Source organism: Loxodonta africana, chromosome 10 (genome assembly GCF_030014295.1).
Source record: "Loxodonta africana isolate mLoxAfr1 chromosome 10, mLoxAfr1.hap2, whole genome shotgun sequence".
NCBI lineage: Eukaryota > Metazoa > Chordata > Mammalia > Proboscidea > Elephantidae > Loxodonta > Loxodonta africana.
In genome coordinates, this window is record NC_087351.1 from 77,390,302 (window position 1) to 77,403,011 (window position 12,710).

A 12,710-nucleotide genomic window follows, 5' to 3' on the forward strand; every position below is an offset into this window, starting at 1 on the left:
CCTGCGGTAGTTGCCTCACGTAATTGAACTGACCAAGTACTACTGTACTGAGTATTTGAGAGACCGTTTTGCAGATCTCTGGTGTTTTCTCTTTGTGTAGCTCTCTTCTCTGTTACTCTGTCCTGTGATTTTTGGCTGCCTTGGTCTTCATGGATTCTCAGTTCTGTTTCATCAAGTCAGAGTCCACCTGGTTCTGCCTTGATTTTTCCTCCCTGTTCTGTAATCTGGAAATTCTCTGAAAGTGCTAAACTGGGGCAATCTTTTAGGGTTTATCTTCTTTGTTTCCTGTCTGTCTGGGATCATCCTGTTTTGTTGCCTGATGTCCAGTTTCTTTAGAAATGTTGTTTCCTGTAATTTGTTTAGGTTTTTTGTTTCAAATGGGAGAGCAAATCTGGCCCCTGCTATTTCATCTTGATCTCTCTATATAGTGTGTTTTTAACCTCATTATTTTTGGTGGTGAAAATAATTCTGGTTTGGGAGTTACTATTTCTTTATGTTTTATCCCTAACGTGTATATTGTACACAAATTTATACTGGCAATTTTGTTTTCTAATAAAATGAGTGTTTCTCTCCCCAAAAAGCAATTTATTTTGCATGTGTATGAGTTGGAATCGACTCGTCAGCACTGGGTGTTTTTTTTTTTTTAAATATTCAGGGTTAAAAAATATTTCCAATAGTACTTCTAATTAGTTAAAATATAAAACTACAGAATATGCTAACTGGTTGCTGTCAAGTTGATTCTGACTCATGGCGACCCCGTGTGTATCAGAATAAAACTATGCTCCATAGTGTTTTCAATGGCTGATTTTTTGGGAGTAGATTGGCAGTCCTTTCTTTTGTGTCTTCTCTGGGTGGACTTGAATCTTCAACCTTTTGGTTAGCAGCCAAGGACTTTAACCACTTGTACCACCCAGGGGCTGGAGTGTAATTATTGAACTGTGATGCAAAAAGAAGAAATACAGAGTAAAACTGAAAAGTTTAGAAAACACATCTCTCCTGATAAAATCTGATTTTGAGTAGAATCATTCTAACCTAAAGGTATGTTCAATGTATTGGATAAGCATAGCCATAGGACACTTAGGCCTCTTTGGTGAATGTATAGAAAGAGGCAAAAGCAAAGGATGAACTATGTGAATTTTTTAAAGCATGGAGACTTACTGAAAGATTGAAAAAAGCAAAGAAGTAAAACTAATAAATGAGAGTCCCTGGGTGATGCAAGCAGTTAAATACTTGACTACTGTGACTACTGTAAAAATGGTGTGATGGGGTGGCAAAGGTCCTTCTCTAACTTCATGAGGGATAGAATGAACAGCATCAACATCAGCCCAGGTCTGATCCCTGTGAGGTGGAGGTCAAACATACCTCCACCTTCCAATATTTTTACCAATTCTGACACCAGCCATCCCTCCCAAGGCACTTTTTCTACTTCTCTGCTAGGTTCAATAATTCGTTGCAGTGGCCACATAGACCATACTCACTGTTATGGGGTTTATTAGGGAAGTGACAGGTTACAATTCAGGATCAGAAATGACTCAGGATACAGTTCTTTAGTCAGGACAGCTCCTCAGCCTTGCTTGCAGGCAGGCCTCTCTCTCTCCCTTGGCCTCTCGGCCTGGCCTCTGCACTGCTTGGGCAAGTGTTACAGAGCCTCTTAGCTCTTCCAGTAAGTGCCTGCGGGCAACCTACTCCTCCAGTAAGCCTCAGCCCGAAGGCGCTTAGCACTCCAGCTCCAGTGGGTAGGCAAGCTTAGCTCCGCAAACAAGTGCCTGGAGGCTCTGTACTTGGCCAGCAAGCCTCTTGCCCAAAGGTGTTCAGCTCTCTCACTCCGTGGGTCAGTGAGCCTACCTCCGCCAAGTGCCTAGAGGCAGCCCACTCTGCTAGCAAGCCTCCTGCCTGAAGGCGCTAAGTTTTCTTGCTCTGTGGCCTGGGAAGCCTACCATGCCATCTCCTGCTGGTCTCCTGGTTCTGCTGCTGTTGGTTCTCTGCTGTGCTTGCTGCCACTTCTTGCTGTCTTGTGCCATCTCTGGTGTTAAAACTATCTGTCACCTGTCTTCTGAGTCTAGGAGGTCTCAGTGCAGGGAACCTGGACCTAAAGGACATGCTCCATTCCCGTCTCTTCTTTGTGGTAGTGAGGTCCCCCATCTGCCTGTGAGATGGATCATTTTAACCCTAGTGGGATGGTAAAACTGACCAATCCCCTCATTAGGGTTTCATACACCTTATTTGCATGGTCCAACCCCCACAAGAGTTCCATGCACCTCACTTGCAATATTAGCAAGCTGTCTAGTCCCCTTGGAAACCCTGGTGGTATAGTGGTTAAGTGCTATGGCTGCTAACCAAGAGGTCAGCAGTTCGAATCCACCAGGTGCTCCTTGGAAACTCTATGGGGCAGTTCTGCTGTGCCCTTTAGGGTCACTATGAGTCAGAATTGACTCTATGGCAGTGGGTATCCAGTCCCCTTCGTGGGCCACAAGCACCTTATTTGCATAGTCCCACCCAGTCATTGTGTGGGAATCATAAAAACTATGGTTAGAAAGGCCATATTAAGTAGTTCACTGCACTGCAACTACTAACCTGAAGGTTGGTGGTTGGAACCCATGCAGAGGCAATTCAGAAGGTAGGCCTGGTGATCTGTGTCTGAAAGGTCACAGCCTTGAAAACCCTATGGAGTACAGTTCTACTCTATGACACATAGGATTGCCATGAGTCAGAAGTGACTGGATGGCAAGTGGTTTCGTTTTTTTTTTTTTGTTAGACCTAACATAACACAGGTGTCTCAGAGGAATGAGGTTTTATTGCATAGATAATAGCTGGAGCTAGGGCAGTGTAACAGGTAGTTTTATCAGAATGAAAAGAAGAAACCTGGGGTAATTGGATTTAAGTATTGTGATTACCACTTGCTACCTGGGTAAGAAGGAGCCTTGGTGGTGCAGTGGTTAAACACTCACCGGCTAATCAAAAGGTCGGTGGTTTGAACCCCCTAGCCGCTCCACAGGAGAAAGATGCGGCAATCTGCTTCCATAAAGATTTACAGCCTTGGATACCCTATGGGGTCTTATAGGGTTGCTATGAGTCAGAATTCAACTCGATGGCAGTGGGTTTGGTTTTTTGGAACTGGGTAAGTTTCTTAAACTAAGCATCTGATTTTTTTCAGGTAAAGTGAGTAAATATTTATCCCCAGGGTTGTAATGAGGATTAAATAGAATCAATTATTTAAAAGTGTGTGGTTTGCCTTTATTATTTTTTAAATGACCAGTGGAAGCTTTACTTTATTTCAGATTTCCCTAGTGGCTTTATATGGACACAGAAGCAGTGTCCACAGTTACCTTGGAACCCATCAAGAAAACAAAAAAAGAACCAACTCCATCTATGTTGGCCTGGAACTTTTCACAGTTTGGAAGAAAGTGAACCAGAGCATTGTTAGCATAATACTGTATAAAAAGTACTGGGCATGGGAAGACTCTGAAGGAGAGTTCTTGTTTGTGGAAGGGAAGTGGCATTTTATATAGGCCTTTAATTTTTTTTTTAGCAGGAGGGATTCAGGCTAGTCTAGGCAACGGTTGGTCAAGGATGGTTCTCAGAAGAAGGGAGAATTGATGTTGTAGATTTGCAGTTGTTAGACAGTTTGGATTTTATATCAAGTGATTTGGGGAGAAACAGCTATGAGGCAAGGATATACAAAGGCCAATGGAAAATTTTGTTTTTTTGGAGTTTTCACGGTCAATTTTTCTATAATTGGCTCTTTCAGCATCCCATCAACCACTTCACCCCAAGTGGAAGCACCCTTTATCCTGGTCATTGTATTAGAGTTTTTTAACCCTTCATCTCAGAAGGCAATGTCTTTATGGAACTTAAAAGAACAAACAGTTAAGTATTTTGTAGTACAAGAAATGCTCTCTGCATTCTTTGCATTGTGTCTTGGATGCTGTTATGCAGATGTTCTGCAGTAGAGGAAGCAGTTAGGTGCTTTCGAGCTGGTTCTGACTCATAGTGACCCTGTATACAACAGAATGAAACACTGCCCAGTCCTGTGCCATCTTCGCCTTTGTTGGTATGTTTGAGGCCATCGTTGTAGCCACTGTGTTGGTTGATCTCGTCAAGTGTCTTCCTCTCTTTCACTGATCCTCTACTTTACCAAGCAGGATGTCCTTCTCCAGGGACTGGTCTTTCCTGATAACACATCCAAAAATGTGAGATGAAGTCTTGTCATCTTGTCTCTAAGAAGCATTCTGAGTGTACTTCTTCCAAGACAGATTTGTTCGTTTTGTGGCAGTTCATGGTATATTCAGTATTCTTCGCCAACACCATAATTCAAAGACGTCATTTTTCCTTTGGTCTTAATTATTCATTGCCCAGCTTTTGCATATGTACGAGGCCATAGAAAATACCACGGCTTGGGTCAAGCACACCTTAGTTCTTAAAGTGACATCTTTGCTTTTTAACACTTTAAAGAAGTCTTTTGCAGCAGACATGTCCAATGCAATACGTTGTTGGATTTCTTGTCTGCTGATTCCATGGTTGTTGATTGTGGATCCAAGTGAAATCCTTGACAGCTTCAATATATTCTGTTCATCATGATGGAAACAGTAAGTATATGATAATGAAAAGCTTCAACAGAGACTTAGGGCTGGAAGAGAGATTTGAATAGGGTTGTGCAGCAGCTATTTTAGTTGATGACACATCTTCAACTTAAATTACAGTAGACCCTTCCATTTGCATTATCCTTTTGTGATGATACTAATAGAAGTCAAGTGAGATCATTTTGATAGTTGGTTTGTAAGGTTTGTTATGTGCAGCTAACCTTCCAAGTGAGCTCTGGGTATTACTGTATGGATCATCTATTCTCTTGTATCTTTTTAAAATGCATTTCTGATTTCCAGCTGCTAGTGTTTAACACTGTTCATTCTTGAATTTGGTGATCAGGTGTCTGTGTTCCATGTGATTTTTCTTGCTTTTATGAGGTATTTTTTGCCTACAGGTGGATCTAATCTCCTGCAAATATAGTCTGTGCTTTGAAATGAAATTATCCTTATCCTCTTTCAATACGTAAATCCTCTTGTTATCTGCTAGTTTGCTTCTTGCTTTGTGATTCCCTGTGTTCCCCTTGTAATGCTGGCTTAGCTTTTAATTTAAATATGAAGCTGTGTTGGTTAAAAAAAAAAAATGCATTAGTCTATTCAAACATTAGGAAAGTGAATATTTGGCTACCATATTTAGGATTATTGGGACATTTCTTCCCAACTTTTCAGAATATAGAAAAAGTGATGAGTTTCTTTTCTTATTCCTTCCTAATCAAGCTTACATTAGACCTTACACTTTTCAACCCAGCTTGAATGGAAACATTACAGAAAGAATAATATATCTGCTTTGTCTACAGGGATATATGGAAAACATATTTGATGTACTGTGAGGCTCTCAGAATGTGTCAGATATTTTAGTATTGTCATGTACTGTTAAGTATTTTTGCAAAATTATGAATAATTTCTGTTTTTTTTTTTGTCCTGAAAAAATCACAAAAAATCTGATAATGTGGCTTTTTCTTTTTGGTATTCAGAGGAAATTAGAGTACAGACTTATTTAAGACTTAACACTAAGTCTCTGGTGAGAACCTTTCTTCCCAACACATTACTTTTCCCCATAAACCTTAATTTTCCTCTAATCCTAACAGTTTGGTAATATGAAGCAAATGTTCACTATTCTAGATTTCATTAATTTTCCAGGAAGTATCTTTTTTAGTCTCTGTGTCTTAAATCTTGGGGAAAGTGAAATGCTCCTTTATGCTTTTTTATTTCTTCCCAAGAAAGAATTGTTATTTATCCTTGATTTTTTTTTTTTTTTGAAGTTCCTGCTTTCTACAGATAGAAATAAAAACACGTATTTGACAATCTCAGTTATTTAGGGAAATTTTTAAATGAACAAATGAGTTATTTAAAAAGTTCCATAGATTTGTGATTTTTAAGTAATTCCCTTCTTCAGTAAGTAGTTATCCAGAGAAGTAACTGAGATTCCATTTGTATCTGAAATAAAACATAAAAATGATTCTTAAAATGCATATAACTTCATTTGTGTTGGTCCCTAATGTAATATTTTTGAGTAAATACGCCCTTAGAGAAGCTATTTAGAGTGATATAAAAAGGTTTCTGTATCGTCTTAATTGTTGTTATTGTTAGGTGCTATCGAGCCAATTCCAGCACATAGCAACCCTATGCACAACGGAACGGAACACTGCCTGGTCCTGAGCCATCCTCACAATTGTTGTTATGCTTGTGCCCATTTGTTGCAGCCACTGTGTCTGTCCATCTCGTTGAGGGTCTTCTCTTTTCCGCTGAACCTTAACTTTACCAAGCATGATGTCCTTCTCCAGTGACTGATCCCTTCTGATAACATGTCCAAAGTATGTGAGATGTAGTCTTTCCATCCTTGCTCCTAAGGAGCATTCTGGTTGTACTTCTTCCAAGACAGATTTGTTTGTTCTTTTGGCAGTCTGTGGTCTATTCAATATTCTGTGCCAACACCACAATTCAAAGGAGTCAATTCTTCTTTGGTTTTGCTTATTCATTGTCCAGCTTTCATGTACATATGAGGCAATTGAAAATACCATAGTTTGGGTGAGGTGCATCTTAAGGTGACATCTTTGCTTTTCAACACTTTAAAGAGGTCTTTGGCAGCCGATTTGCCTAATGCAATGTATGTTAATTAGTGTCATGCATATATGTCATTTAGGTCATAGACTTGTTTTATAGTCACATAAAATAGATGGCATGGCAAGGGAGAAAAATCATAAAATGTGAGTTTCTGCATAAGTACCAAAGGTATAGTGTAGTTTCTCTTAAAAAAATATTAGAAGCTCCGAAACTCAAGAAAGTTGAAAAAGCTTCTTAAAATTATAAAATAATTCTTACCTATTAGTTGCAGGGCAGAAACATTAGAAGACTAAAGTACTGGAATATTAACTAATTATGTAATTGAAAATAGTTTTCAACAATGAAGAAGTCCTATCAAACTCTTTAGTTTATTAAACCTGTGTTTGGTTATTGTTTTTTTAAAATGTAAGTGGGCAGTTGGAAGAACAGCTTCATAACAGCTGTCGTTACAGCTGCAGATTTAGTCAAAATAGGGGTTTTAAAAGGCTCTTTCCTCCCCTTTCGCATCTCTTTCCCTCACCCCAAATAACCCAAATTTAGCTGTAAAAGTTTTGGTAAGCTTAGGATTCCTGAAACTGGAGTGCCATATATGTAACTGCATGCAGATGTGATGATTGCATGTAACCGTTTATCAGGGTTCCCAGAACCTCTCTCTTAGTTCTCTTACTGCTGTATGCATAGTTAAGTGATTTTTGTCAGCTGCTTTCTGCATTGAATTTTATAGATACATGTGTATTCCAAACACAGGTCAGTGATTTTATCAAGTCCCAGGCATCTGCTGAAGCTAATTAAAAGGTGTAATAGTTTCAATCTAAATTTGAGCTAATGTTGATATTATTACAAGTTTACTAAAAATATCTGCAAAAAGCCTATACCTATGTTCAAAAAAATATCTCTTCAAGCCTTACTCTAACAGGAAATTGCATTGAACCTTTTCTAAAAACAAATTTGGCAAATCTCTAAGTTTTTGGAGCAAAGTCTATTGTGGTAAACCAGAAGCTAAATACACAGCCACATTAGTTTTTTTTTTAAATCCCTTGAAGTGGATGGGATTCTAAGGTCTGGTTTTCAGATCACCAGTCAGGGATTGGTTATAAGGGCTATGGAGAACTGTGGCTAAGAGCAAGATTTGGGGCCAATCTGGCTCTCTCAATTACCATCTCTTTTGCAGGTACTAGTTTTGCTGAATATCAGTCATGGGCTACAGTCACATACTTGGATTCTAACACAGTTTTACGGTGTTTTCCACTCAGAATGAGGTTCAAAGTTGTAGTGACTTACTGTTGAATCACACATAGGGAAATTATAAGTTTTCTGAAGTTAATACCTTTAGTTGGAAAACCAATATGAAGCATGCCTATGTGTGTACAACACCATGTTCACAGTGAGAAGGGTACAAAAATGTATAGGACATTGTTCTTACCTTTAATACAGTGGATAGAAAAGGTGCAAATACATACATTAAAATAATGAATCAACTATCAAGGGTAAATAAACTTGGTCTTAATTCCCCAGATTCAGGAAATCTCAAAGAAACGCCAAAAATATTTAGATCTCAAAGATATTCCAAAGATCTAGATCAACTTTCTTTTTCTTACACATGAGGAAACAGATTCAGAGAAGTGGAGTGAATTACCTTAAGTCATTGATACTTACATGGCATTCTGAATATAAACTCAGGAGTTTAACAGTAGATAGCAAGTTAACTTTGCTTCTGTAATCTTGGATATCATCTAAAGTTTATTGATTGTTTATTGAAAGTACTTTTATAGAGAAACTGCCAGTCATTTTCTCACATGAATCTGTTCGGAATATCAGCACAATATGGATTTATATATATTCTTTATGTATACGTATTTATATAGAATATGGATTATACATATCTGATGTCAGATGGATTTGGCTGGAAGCAGAGACTACTAAAAAGATGTTTGTTGTTGTTAGATGCTGTTGAGTTGTTTCCAACTTGTAGCAACCCTGCGTTCAATAGAATGAAATAATGCTAGGTCCTGCGCCATCCTCAAAACCGTTGCTGTGTTTGAGCCCAATCTTGCAGGCACCGTATCAGTCCATCTCATTGAGGGCCTTTCTGTTTTTCGCTGACCCTCTAGTTTACCAAGCATGATGTCCTTCTCCAGAGTCTGATCCCTCCTGAGAACATGTCCAAAGTGTGTGAGATGTAGCCTCCCCATCCTTGCTTCTAAGGAGTATTCTGGTTGTACTTGTTCATTCTTTTGGCAGTCCGTGGTGTATTCAGTATTCTTCACCAATACCACAATTCAAAGGTGTCAATTCTTCTTCAGTCTTCCTTATTCATTGTCCAGCTTTCACATACATATGAGATGATTGAAAACATCATGGCTTGGGTCAGCCACACCTTGGTCTTCAAGGTAACATCTTTGCTTTTTAACACTTTAAAGAGGTTTTTTTGCAGCAGATTTGTCCAGTGCAGTGCATTGTTTGATTTCTTGACTGCTGCATCTATGGGTGTTGATTGTGAATCCAAGTAGAATGAAATCCTTGATGTCAATCTTTTCTCCATTTATCATGATGTTGCTTATTGGTCCACTTGTGAGGATTTTTGTTTTCTTTATGTTGAGATGTAATCTGTACTGAAGGCTGTGGTCTTTGATCTTCATCAGTAAATGCTTCAAGTCCTCTTTGCTTTCAGCAAGCAAGGTTATGTCATCTGCATAATGCAGGTTGTGTTACCGAATCTTGCTCCAATCCTGATGCTGTATTCTTATTCTTATAGTCCAGCTTCTGGGGTTATTTGCTCAGCATACAGATTGAATAAGTAGGATAAAAGAATACAACCCTGATGCACACCTTTCCTGACTTTAAACCACGCAGCATCCCCTTGTTCTGTTTGAACAACTGCCTCTTCATCTATGTAAAGGTTCTGCATCAGCACAATTAAGTGTTCTGGAATTCCCATTCTTCGCAGTGTTATCCATAATTTGTTATGATCCACACAGTCGAATGTCTTTGCGTTGTTATTGTTGTTAGGTGCAGTCGAGTTGATTCCGACTCATAGCGACCCCATGCACAAGAGAACAAAACACTGCCCGGCCCTGAGCCATCCTTACAATCCTTGTTATGCTTGAGCTCATTGTTGCAGCCACTGTGTCAGTCCACCTCGTTGAGTGTCTTCCTCTTTTCTGCTGACCCTGTACTCTGCCAAGCATGATGTCCTTCTTCAGGGACTGATCCCTCCTGACAACATGTCCAAAGTATGTAAGATGCAGTCTCTCCATCCTTGCTTCTAAGGAGCATTCTGGTTGTACTTCCTCCAAGACAGATTTGTTCGTTCTTTTGGCAGTCCATAGCATATTCAATATTCTTCGCCAACACCACAATTCAAAGACGTCATTTCTTCTTCAGTCTTCCTTATTCATTGTCCAGCTTTCGCATGCATATGATGCGATTGAAAATACCACGGCTTGGGTCAGTTGCACGTTAGTCTTCAAGGTGAGATCTTTGCTCTTCAACACTTTAAAGAGGTCCTTTGCAGCAGATTTACCCAATGCAATGCGTCTTTTGATTTCTTGACTACTGCTTCCATGGCTGTTGATTGTGGATCCAAGTAAAATGAAATCCTCAACAACTTCAGTCTTCTGTCCGTTAAGCATGATGTTGCTCATTGGTCCAGTTGTGAGGATTTTTGTTTTCTTTATGTTGAGGTGCAATCCATACTGAAGGGTGTGGTCTTTGATCTTCATCAGTAAGTGCTTCAAGTCCTCTTCGCTTTCAGCAATCAAGACTGTGTCACCTGCATAACGCAGGTTGTTAATGAGTCTTCCTCCAATCCTGATGCCCTGTTCTTCTTCCTGTAGTCCAGCTTCTCAGATTATTTGGTCAGCATACAGATTGAATAGGTATGGTGAAAGAATACAACCCTAACACACACCTTTCCTGACTTTAAACCAATCAGTATTCCCTTTTTCTGTCCGAACAACTGCCTCTTGGTCTATGTAAAGGTTCCTCATGAGCACAAATAAGTGTTCTGGAATTCCCATTCTTCGCAATGTTATCCATAATTTGTTGTGATCCACACAGTTGAATGCCTCTGCATAGACAATAAAACACTGGTAGACATCCTTCTGGTATTCTCTGCTTTCAGCCAGGATCCATCTGACATCAGCAACAATATCCCTAGTTCCACATCCTCTTCTGAATCCGGCCTGAATTTCTGACAGTTCCCTGTTGATATACTGCTGCAGCCGTTTTTGAATGATCTTCAGCAAAATTTTGCTTGTGTATGATATTAATGATATTGTTCTATAATTTCCACATTTGGTTGGATCACCTGTCTTGGGAATAGGCATAAATATGGATCTCTTCCAGTCAGTTGGCCGGGAAGCTGTTGTCAATATTTCTTGGCATAAACAAGTGAGCACCTCCAGCACTGCATCTGTTTGTTGAAACATCTCAGTTGATATTCCATCAATTCCTGGAGCCTTGTTTTTTGCCAGTGCCTTCAGAGCGGGTTGGACTTCTTCCTTCAGTACCATCAGTTCCTGATGATATGCCACCTCTTGAAATAGTTGAACATTGACTAATTCTTTTTGGTATGACTCTGTGTATTCCTTCCATTTTCTTTTGATGCTTCCTATGTCGTTTAATATTTTCCCCATGGAATCCTTCACTATTGCAACTTGAGGCTTGAATTTTTTCTTCAGTTCTTTCAGCTTGAGAAACGCTGAGCGTGTTCTTCCCTTTTGGTTTTCCATCTCCAGCCCTTGCCTATCGCAGAAGTTTATTTGTAACCCCCAAATCAGTACTCTAGACACATTTGTAGTCCTTCCCCTCCATGTATAGCAAACAAGGAGTGGAGGGGAGTCTGGGCTTGAAAGACGTCACTATTCAGTTGTGGTCAGAGAATCTGCTTAGGAGGGGAACATTTATTTTGTGCATAGAAAGAAGGAGAGGTCAGAGATGATATACCAAATGTTTAGGCTTTTGCTGTTTGAGGTTCTACTGGTGTTATATATGGACATCTGGGAGGGGGAGAGTGGTCCAAAGAATTTCTGCTACCATGATAGCCCTGGGCTCTGGTTTTATATGAAAAGCCTAATGCTTTTTCTGTAGACAGAATCCCTGGAGGAGATGCATGCATTTTTTTACTCTGGAAACATGGTGTTTGTTGGTTTAGGAACTTTGTGCCTCTACCTGGAACTCTTCAAAACCTCACTAATTTGCTTTTTGTGGAATTCAGTATGTTTACATTTATATTTCTAGGCAGGAATCTCTGAAGTCTGTTTTCCCTCAAAAAATACTGACTACATCTAGGTAATCACAGGAACAAAACAAAACGAACACCAACAAATGTTTCCTAATTGTAAAAAGGTAATATGCATTATTTGTTTAAAAAAAAATTAGATAATAGAGATGTGTATTTTTATTTATTTAATGAACAAATCTCTAGCAGAGACGGAAGTCCTCTTGTTTTCTCTTTCACCTGTAGTCCTGAGGCTCCTTGGGCAGTAGCAGTCCTGTGAGTCAGAGCCTCTTTGGTTTAGGTTGGATAGGTACTATAGATTTTATTTCCTTTAATGAGAAGGTGAACAAATAGGGGAGATACATGTTTTTCCTGGCTGAGATATATTCATATATTTTTCTATATCTGTGTATCATATTTGATTTGGCTAAAAGCTTAGTTTTAATGCATTTAATTAAAAACTCTCCTTAAAGAGTTATCTGTAAAATTATAGAATTTACAGAGTTAAGTAACAGCTATAAGACTTGTATTACTTGTTGAGAGATACCAGGTTAAAATACAAGCTCTACTCTTTATAATTTAGCAGAATAGAATACTCTTGTCATCAGTAATTTCTAATTTCTAGACTCATGGTTTTAGTGAATGGCAATGGTTTGAATGTTATCAACGGATAAATATAATCTTTCTTTGCCATGACTAATTGTTTTTTATTTGAGTGAGACTATTTTTATAGTCTTGGTTCAAATGTGACTAGTCTGAGCTGGGATGTGCTGTAAGTGTGAAAGACACACCTGGTTTTGAAACCCATATACTTACCATTTTGGGGATGGGTGATTGGAACAGGT

General features: G+C 39.0%; 1 protein-coding gene across 7 annotated transcripts in view; it reads left to right on the top strand.

The window, feature by feature from the left end:
- Nucleotides 1-12,710, top strand: part of FUT8 (fucosyltransferase 8) — a 356,993-nt gene that overhangs the window by 88,147 nt on the left and 256,136 nt on the right. The gene's annotated exons all lie outside the window — the stretch shown is intronic.